General features: G+C 32.9%; 1 pseudogene; it reads right to left on the bottom strand.

The window, feature by feature from the left end:
- Positions 1 to 4,711: 4,711 nt before the first annotated feature.
- LOC111406583 lies at positions 4,712 to 14,437 on the bottom strand (annotated as a pseudogene).
- Between the last annotated feature and the right edge of the window lie 8 nt (positions 14,438 to 14,445).

The following is a 14,445-nucleotide window of genomic DNA, read 5'->3' as shown; positions in this document are numbered from 1 at the left end:
AAGTGATATAACAATATTTAAAAGTTTTTTAATAAAATTATGGAATAATAATAGTAATATAAAAATAACTGGTGTTACAGGAGAAAGTACTCAAATAATTAATAGTGCTGATAAAGTTAATATAATTCTTGGAAGTAAACAGGTAACAATAAATAAAATTTATAGATATGATAAATTAGAATGTGATATATTTTTAGGAAATGATTTCATATAAAATTTTCAATATTATAAACAAAACAATTATATGATAATTTTACAAACACATTGTGGACACTTATTAAAAATTCCTGAAGAATTTAAACCTTATAGAGTTTAGCCAGCCCAGCGTGGTGATAATTGGGAGAAAAAACCAATTCCTAATAATGAAACAAAAAAATAAAAGAATGTCATATAAAAATGTTCTAAAAACGGGAATAGAAATGAATATAGAAAAAATCATTGAACAATTAGAAAAAGTTTATGGAGAAAATTCATTATTATTTTGGAAACCACATTACCCAAAAGCTAAAATAGAATCAACAGAAAATATTACAATAAGAATAAGACCAATGATGTATACAATAGAAGATACACAAGAATTTAAAAACTAGATAAAAGAATTATTAGAACAAAAATTTATTAGACCTAGTAATGGATTTCATAGTAGTCCAGCTTTTATGATTATGAAACACTCTGAACAAGTTAGAGGAAAAACTAGAATGGTTATAAATTATAAAGAATTAAACAAATATACTAAATTTGATAGTAATTTTCTACCAAATAAAGAAGCACTAATAAATATTGTAAGAGGAAAACAATATTATTCTAAATTTGATTGTAAATCAGGATTTTGACAAGTAAAAATGGAAGAAGATAGTACACAATATACTGCATTTAGTACACCTCAAGAAAAATATAAATGGTTAGTTATGCCATTCGGTTTGAAAAATGCACTACAAATATATCAAGAAAGATAGATAATATATTTAAAAAGTTTAATGAATTTCTAATAGTTTATATTGATGATATATTAATATGTTCTAATACTAAAGAAGAGCATAGAAATCATTTAATCCAATTTATTAATGAATGTAAAAAAGAAGGAATTGTACTATCTAAAAAGAAATCTATAATAGAAAAACAAGAGATAGACTTTCTTGAATTATCAATAGATAAAAGAGGGATAAAATTACAAACTCATATATCCAAAAAAAATAGAATGTTTTCCAAATAAATTAGAATCCAACGAACAAATACAAAAATTCTTAGGATATTTAAACTATGCAGAATGATTTATTGAAAATCTTTCTAAGATCATTCTAAGAAAAAATATAAAATCCAAGTTTTACTTAGAAAAATAAATACTAAGGGATGGAATGAAGAACATACAGAAATAGTTAAATCATTAAAAGAAGAATGCAAAAATTTACCAAAATTAAGATTACCAGATAAAAAAGATAATTTGATTGTTAATACTGATGTCTCAGATAAATATTGAACAGCAATATTAAAAACAGATCTTAATGAAATTTGTAGATACTCAAATGGAACATTTAATCAAGCAGAAAAAAATTACACTACTCATGAAAAAGAATTACTAGCAATTATTAAAGGAGTTAAAAAGTTCTTATTATTTTTATTATCCAAGAAATTTATTGTTGAAACTGATAATTCTCAACTTGCAGGATTAGTCTAAAATAAGTTACTCTCAGAACCACAATACAGAAGGCTCCATAGATGACAAGCTTATTTGGCATTTTATAATTTTGATATAATCCATATTAAAGGAGTTAATAATTTTCTTGCAGATTTTCTCAGCAGAAACATAGAATTTGCTGATGGATAGAGCCAAGGCCATGGAGTTATACCAATTTATTCTACATATACAAGAAAGGATAAATTTTCTTAAAGAAGAATTTGAAGATATAAGTTCTGGAGCAATCCAGATCTCAAAGATGTTCAACTCAAATATGAAAATATTGTTGAATATCACCACTGAACATCATAAATATGTCATTGAACTCAAAAATCAAGTTAATGCTATTGCAGCACAACTGAAAAATATATTGTTTGAAACAGATATATCAAAAAGCTTAGAAATGAGTTTTCCAAATCAATATCAAACAAGGACAGCTGGAAACAGCAGTGAACCCAGACGTGACAACATACCAATTGATAATAAAGGAGATTCCATTTCTGTATCATCAACCAAGAAAGTTATGATATATGGAGATAAAAGAGATACCAAAACAATCAGCATCATAGACCAAGAAGATAAAATCCCTTTAAATCCAAATGAAGAAAAATATGTCGAAATAGTCAAAATCGCTTATGAAATAAAAATAAGTGATTCATATTTCATTTCTCCAGAAAATAATGTTTACCCCAGAATTACAGTCATGGAAGGAGGTGACCCTTCATTTATAAAAATCATGACAGACTATGGATTCATGGATTTGATTTATCCAGAAAAAGATTTTGTTGAAATTTCACAGTTTGATGACATATTCATTAAGAAGGTATCTAGACTTGCCAAGGGAAGGAAGATATTTTTAAAATTCTATTCAATCAGTCCAGAATATGATGGAGTCGTTTACTGTCCAGTTGAACACATAATCTCAATCGGATATGTTGCAGCCGATTTCCAAATTGATGTTACAGAGAATAATAGAAAAGTCCCAACAATGACAAAATCATGGATCAGACATAGAAGAGTATTTGGAATTAAAGCCATCTACAATATCGCCAAAAACTTATTTGATAAAAAATTCTCGTGCCTATGCCAATATGAAAATTGGATGCTGGTATCCAATGGAGGATATGCAAAATCAGAAATTTTAAAAGACTATATTACAAAATTTAATATACATCAATTTCCAGGATGTCCTACCACTATAAAAAGAATCCTGCCAGCTAAGGGAGTGCCTCAGCTGCATGTGAAAAAATGAAAGAAGAAGACAAAGCACCTTTTTGACAAAGGTGTATGAAGGACAATAATACTACATGTGAAGACATTGAAGATAAAGATGTTCTTTGAAAAATTGAACCAACATGTGAAGATGTAGGCCCAATGAAGAAAATAGAGAGGCAAGTGTGTCTTGCTGGTGTATTCAATAATGTAATAGAGTCTCAAAAACTTGTATAAATAGAGACATTACGATAGAAGAAGATCATCTCATCCTATCTTGAATTCTCGAGTTGTAAGCAATAGTCTATTCTCAATTTAAAAACCAGTTTTTCAAGAAACCCCTTGTACCAAATTAAAGTCTTGTATCAATCCTAATAGAAATAAAATTTCAATATTTTGATATCAATATGAGTTTCTAAATCTTTTTCCCATAGATTCTTGAAAAATCATATAGAAAGTTTCCTTCTTATTTTAGCAAAAAGAGAGTTTTCCTTAACGGAAGTCTATAATTTTATTCTTTAGAAGTCGGTACAGTGAGAGCAAGTAGTTGAAACAGTAACAATTTCGTGAAGGCAAGAGGTCGTTAAAGAGAGCAGTTTACAAATTCAGAGCTCGAAGGTCACTCGGTTCTAAGAATACAAGTCTAGGCTAAAATTAGAATGAATCTTTTTTAAAGATCTTAAAAGAATCGCAGGGATAATTGCACAATGATTATTTTGGTAAATGCCAGGATATACAATTGAAGGATTAGATAATTTATTAGAAAGAATGTTAGAAGAAATAAAGAATATTATATCTCAATTAAAAAATACAAATTTACCATTTGAAGAATATAGTACTTTAATTAGAAAATATGAGATGAATGTTGCAGATTATTCTTATTTATTAGATCATAGAATGATTTTATATTCAAATATCCAAAATAGAGTTAGCAGAAGATAAAATATTTAAAAGATTAGGACATATGTTGCAATATAGAAAGAATCATTTCATTAAGGGTAATGTAGACATTTCCATAAAAAAGAAATAGTAATAGGCCAAATAGAAAAATCTCTCACTTTAAGATAACCTTATGCACGATTAATTATATATATATGCTCTGATAAATTAATAATTTTTCCCAACATTAAAAAGTTGGGAAATGTATTTCATTATTTTGAAAAGTTCTTCTGTATAAGATTGATTGATATCATATCATATTATATGAAGTTATTGTTAAAAATCTAGTTGCATTAAAATTTTTAAATGTAGCAATGAATTGAATGTAGCTGAAAGAAAGGATTTCCATAGCTAATTTTAAAATTATTGAACAGAAAATTTATTTTGTTGTTATATTTGTTTTAGTTGGACTTGTTGCTTGAACTAAATAGAGAGTTACTTTGGTCAAAATTTTGATTCCTTTTTCTTTTTTTTTTCAAAATGAAGAAGTTAACAAAGTATACATGTACATATAAAAGCACAAAAAATTGAGAATCACTTGGATTGAGGTTTGACTCATTCATAAGCAGAAGCACTCAAATAATTTAGTTATTCGAAAGTAACGCCCTCTTTTCCTCTCAAAATAAGTAATTTTCTTTACTTAAAAGGAGAAGAATCAACCCAAAACATTATAAAATCAAAAGTTACTTGCAGATTAAAGTTTGGCCAGCAAATCAATCCATATTACATTACTGTATTTTGTTCACTCAACTCATTTTGCTTCCTGGGATTGAAGTTAGAATCATTCATGCCTCTACTCTTATTCCATGTATTCGTTGTCAATGACTATCTGTCTAAACTCCAAAACACATGTATATGAGAAGAACTTGAAATACCAAAAAGCGACTACAGCACCTGGATTCCTCCTGGCAGGGTAGAGAAATCTTGAAGAGCTTTCACCTCCCTCTTGACGAAAGAGGGCAAGGCAAATGCAGTTTTATGAATCTGTCAAGCATACGAAAATGGAGAGTATTATGATCACACAACAAACAGCTCTTGTATTAAAAATCTTCAGTTGTATTCATTTTCAGTTCATGCACTCGAGAAAAATGTAATGATTACAAAAAGAGTTAGGAACTATAGTACTTGAGCAGGCGCGGAGCCAAAACCCGACGAGGGGACGCAGTCGCGCATTCTGGCTCCGCCGGAATCTGCAGAGCCGCCGGGCAGTGTGGTCGCCGAGTTGCCTGGAGAAGAAGAAGGAAGATGGAAACCCGTTTAGTTTTTTTTTTTGTTGGTCTGGGCTTTTGCACAAAATGTTGGGCCTCGTATTATTTAGCCCAAATGTCAAATTAATTTATCCAAACCCATTACCCATATTAATACCCATTTGCCATTTCATTTGAATCGCTCGTGACTTCGTGGTAGCTGCCGGCTGGGTTGTGATTTGTGATTTTTCCCAAAATGCCAAACTCTTTTCCTTGATTCAACCTTGCTTCTTCTTTCTCCAATCCACACCGCAGACAGGCAATCGCTGGCTCGCTGCAGACCGAAACTGTCGAACTCGAAGGCCCAAAGTGCCTACTGCTGCCTGCTGAGTGCCGAGTCTGCCGACTGGCAACTCTTTTTCTTTCCGGCTTTTCCTCTTTATTTTTTTTGTTCCTTTTTTTGATTTTGTTCTATTTTGATTTCGCTATTTTGATTTTGTTGGATTTTGTTACTGTACTCAACTACCTAGTGCCTACTGATTGAATTGTGAATTTTTTGAAGAATATTTATTTTTGTAGAATTGAATTGAAATCTAGAACCGGAATCATAACATTCGATTTCAATTTTCTTATAGTGATTGAATACAAAAGAATCGAAATTTATGGTTCAATTTCAATTCTTGAAATGCCAAATCAAACCACCCATAGTTGTGAATAGGGTTGGAAGTTGGAACATTATAAAAGCCTACATGATTAAACATTATTGGATATATGATTACTCTAGTTGACTGGTTAGTGGTTAGTGGGCAAACAATGATTTTAGTAGAAAGAGAAAAAGGAAACAGATCATCAATTCTTTTGCTCGGATGTGTTATATTTCTTATCGGCCACGTTTCTCAAATGTTGAATTGTTCTCAGATAGTTTGTATATATGAATTGTGAGAATTGACTGTTCTATTAGAAAGATATGGGACACAAATTTATTGTGAGAATTAACTGTTCTATTAGAAAGATATGTCTTTATAGAGTGATGAGTGTTGTTGTTGTGTAGAACAATTACTGTAATAATTTCCTCTTGTAATGACAGATTGACTGGGGTGAAATTCCCTGCATGATAAAATTTAACCATAAAACATGATGTTTTTGTGTCCATTAATCTGATTCTTTGTTGGTTTTATAACTCGTGTGTACTTAGTTATTTTTTTAATCAATTGTAATTGAAAAATGAATTGGGACATTTGCAGATTATGGAACGATTTTCGATTTTTTCAACCAAAACGAAAGTCCATACCCAATTCTTCTACTTCTAGTTGTGCATCTAGTCCCGCCACTGATTCTAGTCTAGCACAAGAGTTATTGAATAACACAAAGAAGTCTCGGGCTCAATTTAAAGTGGATGATCTTGTATCTGATCCAGGGATATGCCCCCCTATCGAGTCGTATGATCCTAATATCAGAAAGGATGTTAGGATGGCATACTTGGAGAAGGATCCTTGTCAACCATATAGACATGATTTTCCAAGAAGACCAATGGGGAATGATAATAGATGTTTTAGAAAAGAATAGTTCTCTGAATTTCATTGGTTGGAATACAGTATAGAAAAGGATACGGCATATTGTTTGCATAGCTATTTGTTCAAACCCGATAGAAGGGGTCAAGGAGGTGGCCATATATTTACTAAGACCGGCTTTAGGGATTGGAAGCACAAAAAGACATTGAAAGATCATGTCGGTCTCTTTGATAGTGCTCATAATCAAGCTTTTGCAAAGTGTACCAAATTGATGAATCAAAAGCAAAGTATCTCCTATGTTATGTCTAGCTAAAGTAGTAGTCAACAACAAAGTTATAAGACCAGGTTGAATGCGGTGCTAGATTGTACTAAATTCCTCTTGATGCAAGGATTGTCATTTCGTGGTCATGATGAATCGAAAGAGTCCCTTAATAAAGGAAATCTAATTAAGTTACTAAACTGGTATATAGCTCCTTGTAAAGAAATTAAAGAAGTACTATTTAGTAATACTCCTGGAAATTGACCAAATGACTTCATCAACCATCCAAAAGGATTTGATTAATTGTTATGTCGTAGAGACGACAAGGGCTATTATCAATGAGATGGGTGATTCTTTGTTTTCAATTTTGGTTGATGAGGCTCGTGATAATTCTATGAAAGAACAAATGGCAGTTATTTTGAGGTTTGTTGATAAAAGTAGGCAAGTGAAGGAGCGTTTTTTGGGTATGTCCCATGTCATTAATACTTGTGCCCAATCACTGAAGGATTTCATTGATGCAATGCTTTCTACACATAGGTTGAGCATATCTAGCCTGAGAGGTCAAGGCTATGATGGAGCAAGTAATATGTCAAGTGAGTTCAATGGGTTGAAAGCTTTAATTTTAAGAGAGAACCCACATACTATGTATGTTCATTGCTTTGCTCACCAGCTTCAGTTGGCAATTATATCTATCGCACGAAGGAATTGTATGCTTGGTAATTTGTTTGACGTACTTGCTATTATTGTGAATTTGGTTTGTGCATCATGTAAGCGTGTAGATGCTCTTTGAACAATTTATCAAGCTAATATTCTGGAGAAGCGTAATATTGGGGAACTTACTGGTGGAAGTGGTCAGTTTCAAGAAATGAGTTTGGCACGCCCAGATGATACTAGGTGGGGCTCACATCTACTGACAATTACTCGTTTCATTAATATGTTTAATGCTATCATAGATGTTCTTGAAAATATATTAGAAGATGGCGTACATTCAGATAAAAAATCTTCGACCGTAAGACAGATGAACGCTATGCAAGATTTTTAGTTTTTGTTTAGTCTCCACTTTATGTTTGAAATTCTTCTAATTACAGACGACCTTTCACAAGCCTTATAGAAAAAGGACCAGGATATTCAAAATGCAACGAGGTTATTGAATTTGTGTAAGTGTGCATTGCAAAACTTGAGAGAGAATGGTTGGGATACTTTATTGAGTAGGGTGATTGAGTTTTGTGTTGATAGACATATTTTAGTGCCCAATATGGAGGATATTGTACTAGTGAAAGGTCAACCTAGGCGTGTAGCTCAGTAGGTGACTTATTTTCATCGCTTTTATGTTGATTTGTATTGTCATGTGATAGACTCAATCTTGCAAGAGTTGAATGATCATTTTCTAGAAACAACTACTGAGCTCTTTACTTGTATTTCATGTTTAAGTTCAAGAGATTCATTTGCAGCTTTTGATAAGAATAAATTGCTACGTCTTGCTCAGTTCTATCCTTTGGACTTCAATAGTGAAGAACTTTTATTACTTAGACCTCAGTTTGATAAGTTTCTTTTGCTTGTGAGAATGGAGGAAGCTTTCTTTAATCTCAATAGCATATCTTGTGTAGTTTAGAAGTTGGTTGAAACTGGAAGTTCCTGTTATTTTCCACTGGTTTATAGGCTGCTCACCTTGGCATTGATATTACATGTGGCAACTGCAAGTGTTGAAAGGGTATTTTCTGCTATGAATCTAATCAAGAGTGATTTGCACAACAAAATGGGAGATGACTGGTTGAATGATAATTTGGTTGTTTATGTGGAGAAAGCTATTTTTAAAAAACTTGAGAATGAGACAATATTGCAAGGTTTTCAAATCATGAGACCCCGTAGAATACAGTTGCCTAAGTTTACAATTACAGAGTAACTGAGTAAGGTGGTATTGTATTTTTATTTTTTTTTTACTATTTTGGGTTGTATTGAAGTATATTTTCATATGTATACGATTTTGATGTTTCAGTTTATTTACATATATATTGAATAACTTTTAATATTATATAACTAATTTTATTAAATAATTGGACTATTACGATCGTTGACGGTCAACGGTCAACCTGTCCTAGTCCGATAGTCGACGATAAACAGTCAACGGTCAACCCACCCTAGTTGGACTTCGATCCTGGATTCACCGCTGTACTTGAGGTTGCTCTCTTTTCAACTTCGAACATGCCATTTATTATGAAGTGAACGTGCAAGAAAACAGGTAATAACCTCATTAGCAGTATCAAAGGATTTTCATATAAGGTCACCAAAAGCGCAATTTAGACATTTAAAGGGAGAAAAGAAAGCACCTCAGAGTTGTAAAATCTGAGTTTGCTTCGATACTCGAGTGCACAGGTAGCTTCTCAATAGGGTTGATAGGGTGCATAAAGTCAACGTATGGCCCTTTCGTTGATCATAACGGATATCCTATTACACCACTGCGTCACATATGCAAAAACTAAATAAGAACCAATTTATGTCAGGTTAATGAGTATATAATGTTGAATTTAATTGTAATCATGCTAAGAATCAAGAATCACCATATAATAAATTAATAAAATGAATTCATACCTGCGGAAGCCATCGTTGATATGAATAATAGTTATAATAGCAGTCAGATCTTCCCCCCCTTGCTCCTCACAAAAGTATTGGCCATCAATGGGGCAAGCCAAAAAAAAAAATCATATAAAGAGGATAAGGGACCTAGCCTTTATATAGGAAATAATAGAGTCGTCCCATTACTACTAGAATTCTAATTAGAGTTTATTTTCGACCCACATGTTTAAAATTACAACATCGAATTAATCACAACCCGTAAGGTGTAAAAGACATATTTATCACTTAATAAACTTGGCCTAAATACAAATATCATTATGATCCATACATCTAACCCGTAAAATTTGCAATCGAATGTGAAGCCCACATATGAAATTATTCCGACATTCTCCCACTTGAGCAAATATTTGATTGTTATAACAAAGTTTTAACACTAAGGTTAGACTACATAGGTGGCCACAAAAAGTATAGCTCAAATGATGACACCTTACGTAACATCATCCGGTCCAACAAGAATATTAACACCGAACATGGAAGTCATTACACCAATTAAACGATGTAAGATCATTCCACAGCTACAAATGCTAACATCCTTATCGACATGGATCCCCACCCTCCAACCATTGTGGTAGTATATGGTATGAACTTAGCACTAAATGTGATAAAAAACTGTGATAATTCATATTGATCCTCATAATGCTTCTGATCAAAATGAAGCTACATGTCTCTAAAAGAGATTCATCTTATGTCATTATCTGTCATATCTCGATATCACAATAATATTATAAAAAGACATAAGTCAAACACATGCTCAAAATCATTCATGGATATAGGAAAATATTTTATTATCAGAAGGGGCTGTATCCGAAAACATATGAGTTGTCTACGTACCCCACTAAGAGATCAAGCCCAAAACATAATTCATAATTAACTCCCACTAACCAAAAACATAAAATGTTTCCACAATGCCCATATTAACAACATGTATCTTAAAGACTTTTGGAGTGAGTTCCTTAGTCAAAGGGTCTGCAATCATTGCCTCTGTATTGATATGCTCTATTTTCGTCTATCCTTCCTTGACTTTGTTTCTAACCACCAAATATTTGATGTCAATATACTTTGACTCACCAGAACTTTTATTATTCTTTGAAAAGAATACTGTTGCACTTTTATTACAGTAGATGATGATCGGTCTTGAGATTGAATCAACAACTTTCAAACTAGAGATAAAATTTCTTAACTAAATGGCTTGGACTGTAACCCCATAACATGCTACAAATTCAGTTTGCGTAGTAGAAGATGCCACTAGAGTCTGTTTAGCACTTTTCCAAGAGATAGCACTACCAGCTAACGTGAAAATATAACTCGAGGTTAATTTCAAATCATCTTGACAACCAGCAAAATCAAATTCTAAATAGCCTACCACCTCAAGATGATTTGAACGCTGAAATATAAGCATATAACCTTCAGTTTTCATTAAGTATCTCATAAGATTCTTAATTGCTTTCTAATGCTCTTATCCTGAATTTGACTGAAATCTACTAATGACACTGACTGCGTAGGCTATATATGGTCTAGTGCAAATTTGAGCATACAACAAGCTCCCCATAGCACTAGCATACAATATCGTCTTCATAGATTCTCTTTCTAGCTCATTTCTTGGACATTGAATTTTGTTAAATTTATCTCCTTTTATGATAAGTACATCACCAGCCGCACAGTTCTGCATATTAAATATTTTTAGAACACGTCGTATATAAGCTTTCTGAGAAAACCCCAATAAGCCATGATTCCTATCATGATGTATTTCAATACCAAGTACATAGGAAGCTTCTTCAAGATCCTTCATCTCAAAATTAGCAGACAACACTTTCTTTGTCTCAAGAAGCAATCCTAAGTTACTGCTAGCAAGTAAAATATCATCAACATACAGGACAAGAAAAATAAAATTTCTCTCACTAATTTTGAGATAAATGCATTGATTAACTGTATTTTCGACAAAACCAAGAGAGTTTATAATCTTGTCAAACATTAAATACCACTGTCAAGATGTTGCTTGAGGCCATATAAGGATTTGTTTAACTTACATACCAAGTTTTTTTCCTTTCCCAAATAAAAAAAAGCATGATATTTTTAACTAATAAAGAAAATCGTAAGCATATAACAATAGCAAATGTTGAAGCAGAACTAACTTCTGCATGAAATGAATTGGCAACTTGAAGTAACTTCTACATGAAATGCATAGGCAAATTGAAGTAACAGAACTCCAAGCATGTTTGGCTAAAGCCTAAAAAAGAGTAAAAGTGCTTGTTCAAAAAGTAGGAAATTGCTTGCGTTCAAAGAAGAAAATATTTGAACTAAAGTTAATTCTACTGCATATTTGGCAACATGTATGGCAAATAAAATGTTATTTTCAGTTTTGACATATATTTGGCTAAGCTTAAAAGTTACTAATAAATACTCCCACTTTTTAAAGGCTTAGCCAAAAATGTCTTAATATAAATCCTTATGTAACGGCTAAATAGTACCTTGGATATGTAGGAACACTTGCCCACGCATAGTGGACGGAACCTTTGCATGTTTCACGGCATATAAAAATCATGTCCTGAATCAGATGTGTATGGAACCACATACTCTCTGCCATGTTACGTGGTACACCACCAGGCCTTAATGCTCTAGCCGTGGTCTCAAAGAATGGTCGCTCCACGAGCTCCTGAGCAGGACCTAGGTTGAGAACCAAAAAAAAAAGAAAAAAAGAATGAGATCCTGGGATAAACACATTTGATATGAGGGTGACCTACGATGGAAAATGACTAATAAATAGGAATCAAATGTGTTGTTGGGGACTTCATTTGGGAAATGAATCTCAGGTTGCAAGGGAAAATGCTTTCACATTCACTCACCATTGAACAACATCCACAGAGATGATGTAAGACATAAATAAACCAATGGAGTATAAAGAAGAAAAGGTAAAGTTTAAATTCTTGTCATAATTACTAATTTTAATTAACCAAAAACTGCATACAACCAGTATATGAAAGAAAGAAAAAAAACTCGTCTAACTCAATCACTCGTTCACTTAAAAACAGAAATCACCTAGACAAAATTAGAACAACAATGGAGAGATGATGTAATGAAGCCCTGAAGAGACTTGTTAACGAATAAATTTTACCGCCAACACATACATACAGGGTCTGATGAGTCAATTATAATTGCATCATATTTCCCCTCAGGCACATGCCTTAGAAATTCAGCTACTGTCAAAATCAAGAAACCAATATTATGCCAAAATGTGACGTAGTACTTGAAAATGAATGGATAAACATAATTTTTTTGTAGAGTAGAATCAAGGCCGGTCCTGATAATTTTGAGGCTCTAGGCGATTATTTATTATGAGGCCCTTATGTATAATTTTTTTTGTAAGCGTAACAACATTAAATGTTTAAATGAATATCATATAAGTAGGATTTTTTTCCCTCGAGGCCCCCAACTTTGGAGTCCCAATAGGAGACCCTAGGCCATTGCCTTAGTTGCTATGCTCCAAGGCCGGCTTTGAGTAGAACGGAATCTTTTTTGTATTCGATGGCGTTGCATGATATGGTAAGCCCCACTGAGGTCAAATAAAAACAAAATCTCTCTTACGTGTCAAGGGCGGGTGGAAGAAATAAAAAGGGAAAGAACGTATAGATGAATCATTAAAATTAGGGGTCCATATTTTTTCAATTCTCGACCATGAAGAGATGTTGAGAGGTTTTCAGCATACCATCACCAACATGAAGTCGCACACGAGGATCCTCAAAACCAATAGCTAACTCTGGAAAAAAAATTCTTACTTACCTATAATACAACAAATTATAGACAGTTATCNCACGAGGATCCTCAAAACCAATAGCTAACTCTGGAAAAAAAATTCTTACTTACCTATAATACAACAAATTATAGACAGTTATCTAATGAACCAACAAAAATCTGGCCACTGACAGTATTTCTTTGATAAAATCCAATTACTCGCATCTATAACCATCTGATCTATCTCACAAATATTGAACAGCTCTACAGAACTATGACTAGATATTTCCCTAAGGACTCCACCATCAGCACCACCTACAACCAGAACCTGTACTCGCATAATCAACAGGAGCGTAAAAACCAATGGTGCCAAAATAAGGCGGAAAAGATATATAGCAATATTATGCGGACAACCAGTTGCACTTCTACTTGATAAGCTTGTAACTTAAGGAAACCCCTTTATTCACTTTAAATTGTGGTTATCCCAAAATTAGTAGAGGGAATCTCTAGGATGCTAGTTTTGAACCACCTCATCTAAAGGTAGTTGTTAAAGAGGGTTTGCATTTATTATTTATTCAAAATTTGTCTTAAAGACGCCTCTTCACATAGACTAGAATTATTTTATTTTTATTTTTATTTTTTCACCTAAAGGCCTTATACGTCCACAATTTTTATAAATGGACAGTGACAAGATTTGAACCCAAATTTTTGCCAATTCTGATGCCATGTTAAATCTATCTCGTCCAAACGTTTAAACTCTTAGAGAGGGCAAACATTTATTTAAAGTTTGTCTTCAATAGCTAGCATCAGAGGTCATGGAGAAGAGAAATTCCAATAGGTGTTAAAACATGATTCGAGCTGATACTCCTATGATGTCTAAAACTATAAATAGATGAGCATAAGTGCTGTGGTATTACTTTAATCACCAAAATGATGTGTTCAAAGAACGAGGAGAAACCAGCAATTCTTTAGTGATTCAATTGAACACAGCAGGAGAGGAGCAATCATCTCCTGATTGGCACACTCATCTTTCTCAGTCAATTTAACAATGCCATCGAGCACAAGCACTCTTCCATATGTTGAGGACTGCAAGGAAGGTATAGAATCCATTAATGCACAGAAGAAGACTAGAAATGATACAGAACAACAAGTGCAGTGTAAATAAACAGTTGAGCTATCTGCAGTTAAGATGCTGAACCTCGAAAACCAGAACCTCCTGGTACTCTGACTTTTCTTTGAAAAGAATTTTTTCAACTCCCAGGGAATGAGCTTCTCCAACAAGCGTCTCGTGATGATTAA

This window comes from Olea europaea, chromosome 12 (genome assembly GCF_002742605.1).
Source record: "Olea europaea var. sylvestris chromosome 12, O_europaea_v1, whole genome shotgun sequence".
NCBI classification, from domain to species: domain Eukaryota; kingdom Viridiplantae; phylum Streptophyta; class Magnoliopsida; order Lamiales; family Oleaceae; genus Olea; species Olea europaea.
This window is presented reverse-complemented; position numbering and strand designations above follow the sequence as displayed.